General features: G+C 50.1%; 1 non-coding gene across 1 annotated transcript; it reads right to left on the reverse strand.

Moving 5' to 3' along the window:
• Positions 1 to 2,761: 2,761 nt before the first annotated feature.
• On the reverse strand, positions 2,762 to 2,903 carry LOC139277843 (U4 spliceosomal RNA). Its single transcript, XR_011596156.1, has one exon. It is a non-coding gene; the product is annotated as a U4 spliceosomal RNA (small nuclear RNA).
• Between the last annotated feature and the right edge of the window lie 813 nt (positions 2,904 to 3,716).

Genomic DNA, 3,716 nt, shown 5'->3' on the forward strand with positions numbered 1-3,716 from the left:
AGGTATATGCTCCGTACACCTCTTCCAGGGGCTGAGCCTCTTCGTCTTCATCAGCGCTGGAGCCCGGGTGATCAGCCAATTCTTCAGCGACTCGGAGAGTAAAACTTTTGTTGAAGGTGACCTTCAGTTTTGCAGCCTTTGCAGGTATAGTCTTTGTATTGGCACTGGTGGGCCCTGTGGTTTCCTCCACAGCGCCAGCACAGGGCTAGCCGGTTGGCCCCATGTGGCGGACTCAGGGTTGCGGGACTCGGGGCAGCAGTCTTGCCTCTGACAGTCGCCAGTCGGTTCACTGTACATCGGGTTAGAGTCCTGGGTATGAGTCATCATCATTTTGGAATCGCAGACCGAAATCATGAAAGCCTGGCTCACTTTGATCGCCTTCTGCAGGGTGACCATAGTGTCCGCAGAGAGCAGCTTGTGGAAGAGGCCCTCGTGGCCGATCCCAATAACGAAAGATGTAACTTAGTGCTTCGGTGAGGTGGTCGCCAAAATCACACAGTGCAGCCAATCTTCTCAGATCTGCAGCATATTTAGCAATTTCTTGGCCTTCGGGCCGCCGGTGTGTGTAGAACCGGTGTCTGGCTGTGAGGATGCTCTCTTTAGGTTTGAGTTGTTCTTGTATTAAAGTTACGAGCTCTGCATAGGTCTTGTTTGCCGTCTTTGCTGGGGCTAGCAGGTCCCTGACAAGCCCGTGGACATTGGGCCCACAACTGCTGAGCAGGATGGCTCTGCGCTTGTTCACCAGCGAGATCGGTGAGTCGTCAGCCAGGTCGTTCACGATGAAAAAGTGTTCTCGCCTTTCCACAAAGGCATCCCAATCTTCCCCATCAGTGAATTGTTGGAAGTTGCTTAGGTTAGACATATTGTGCGTGGAAATTCATAACCTCGTCGCCAGTTGTTGTGTATGTAAGCACTCTAATAATGACTCCACGAGGTAAGGGTATAATACTTGAACTGTAGTGACCTTAGTCCGTTTATTGCAGCTCCTAGAGTGAGGACACCAAGAGGTGAGCTCCCTTTTATACTTGGTTACCTGCAGTGTACAAGTGACCCTTAGTTCTCCAGCAGCAGCACCCTCTGGTGGTACAGGTATAGTGTATACAGGATGAAGGTACATTCAGTGGTCTGGTGTTACAGTACATACATTAACATGCAGACATAACAAAAGGGACTTGCAGGGAGTCACAGGAGTTCAGCAATCTGTCCTCCAATGGACACTGGATTGCTGAGGTGTCGTCCCGGGGGAGTGGCAGTGGCTCCGTGGGAGGACGAACCTGCTGTCCTCTCGAAGGATGACAGCATTCGTAATCCCACCACCGCCACTCAACCAGTGCCCTAGCTGTTGCCTGTCAGCCAGTCCAGACTGCTGCCGCCCATGCCGAGGTGCTGCACTCTACAGCCAGATCTTAGAGGCCCAGAGCTGCTCGAGGGGTCTGCCGTCTCCCCCACTGAAAGTCAGCAGCCTTCCACCAGCCATGCTGCAGCCACTGGGGTAGCACTTCGTAGGAGCACCAGGACAGGAAAAGGCAGATGGAAGACGGGCACTAAGGGAATTATACAAGGGTGATTAGTTGACTTTGTTATGTAGTATTGCATAAATGTTTGTTTTGTGGTGGCTTTCATTTCCGCATTGTGGCCAACAGGACGCTGTGATGTTCCATGACAGGGATGGTAAGGTGGGGAAGTGTTGACCAATGGGCATCTGGGATGTCATTCATTGGACCCGGAGTCTGATGAAGTGTTCATGGACAGCCCGTCCAGAACGTGGATGTGCAGGCTGTCTCCTACCTTCCTCCTCCTCCTCCTCCTAAGTTGGTCATGGAACTCGTGGTGGCAAGGGCTGCGCCCTCATGATGGTCAATTTATGAAAGATGCAGCAGACCACCACGAATTGGGACACCCGCTCCAGTGAGTACTGGAGGGCTCCTCCCGATCAGTCAAGACAACAGAAGCATTGCTACGGCACCCTGATGGTCTGCCTCTCCATGTAGCGCTGACACGTTTCAACAGCCCTCCCCTGCTGTTAAAGGGGAGGGACGCTGCGAGCTCTGCAGGCCCTTTGATGGCCCCCACTGATGGCCCCAGGACTAAGGGGTGCTGTGGCCGCAGCCCGGCACTGAGACGGTGTGCCGGGTTGCACGATGGCGGCATGGACCCCCCGAGAAAGGAATGGCGAACAGCCCGACCGATGAGTTGGGGAAAAACAAAGATGGCGACGCGCAGCTCAGCACACCTCCCCTTTAAGGTTCGCCCCCCGCGATGGGCGACTGGCCCAGTTTGTGACCCAGGAGGCTGGCTCGGGCAACGTCCACGGCATCCTCATGGGACACGAGTCAATTTCTGCTGCAGAGCGGAAAGGGGCCGCCGCGCACGGCGATGTGTTCGCGCCTCCACTGGCTCCCGCACAATTCCGTGGGAGCTGGTAGCGCCCACACCCACCCCTTGGGTGAAAACACTTCCACACCCCATTAGCGCCCCCCAGAGGCATTAACGGCAGCCGCAGAAAAGAGGAATTTTGGCCCCACAGACTCTGAGCTTTTAGCATTCCTTAAATGTAAATGATGAAGTTAGAATGAGCTTGCTGAATCCATGTGATATCATTTAGATAATTGCTTTCATAAGAAATATATCAAATAAAGATGAGAAATTCCAATGTGATAAAAGAATGAAAAATATAAAAGGTAGGGTAAGATTCACAAGACTGTTTGAGAAAAGACTGTCACACAATCATAGTTTAAATCTCTTTTAATTGTAACATCAGTCTCCACAGAGACTATCAAAAATTGCCATTACTGACTATATTTCAAGTCATCGTAGCGGGGTATTGGGAAAAGTTTTCAATAAGCAATAATCACGCCTCAGTTTAAACCTCATTGGCTATAATACTGCCACTGCGCAAAGCTAACCAGATTACCCTGACAACCGGAGGTCTATCAGTCGTATACTATTCACAGTTGTGGTGGGTCTAAGTAACTCATCTTAAAACTTTTTTATTATCATTTAGGATTGTTCTTCTGCAGGGAACTACATCGTTTTCTTAAAAGAAATCAACAAAAAATCAGCATCGCATTGAAAGGAAAGTAAAGAATATTTGGGATGAAAATATGTTAATTAATGCGTGATGTTCTGGTTGTTTTGAAATAAAAATCACAATGTTGATATGCAGCCGTTTAATGAGAACGTTCATCACCACCTTCGCAAGAGCGACTAGGAATGGGCAATAAATGCCGGCCTTGCTGGCAATGCCCCATTTCCCGAGAATGTTTAAAAATAGGTCACATTCACAACCAACAAGTTCCATACCCTTTCTGCCACATCCCTTTTCAAACACAGCTACTTTTAATTAAAATTAGTGGCTACAGGAATGTTGAACTGTTATTTTGGTGTCAACCAGTGATAACACGCTTGCTTCTGAGTCAGAAGGTCATGGGTTCAATCCCACTCCAGAGACTTGTGCACATTGGGGCAGAAATTCTGACGTCCCTGGGCCCGTATCAAGTGTCTACAGACCCGCAAAGGCATCGGAAAAGCCGGCTTTCAGTGCGCAATGTGAAAACCGGCTCTTCCGATCTGTCAAGCTGGAGCCCGACAGATCGTAGACATCTCCGGAGCGAGGACATTTGTACGGGCAAGATTGCTGGATTTACGCATATCTTACCCAGCAAATCCCGAGGTTGATCCCGAGGGTGAGGAGGTTGACTTATGAGGAAAGGTTG

The sequence above is a fragment of the Pristiophorus japonicus genome, chromosome 12, assembly GCF_044704955.1.
Source record: "Pristiophorus japonicus isolate sPriJap1 chromosome 12, sPriJap1.hap1, whole genome shotgun sequence".
In the NCBI taxonomy this organism is placed as follows: Eukaryota; Metazoa; Chordata; class Chondrichthyes; family Pristiophoridae; genus Pristiophorus; species Pristiophorus japonicus.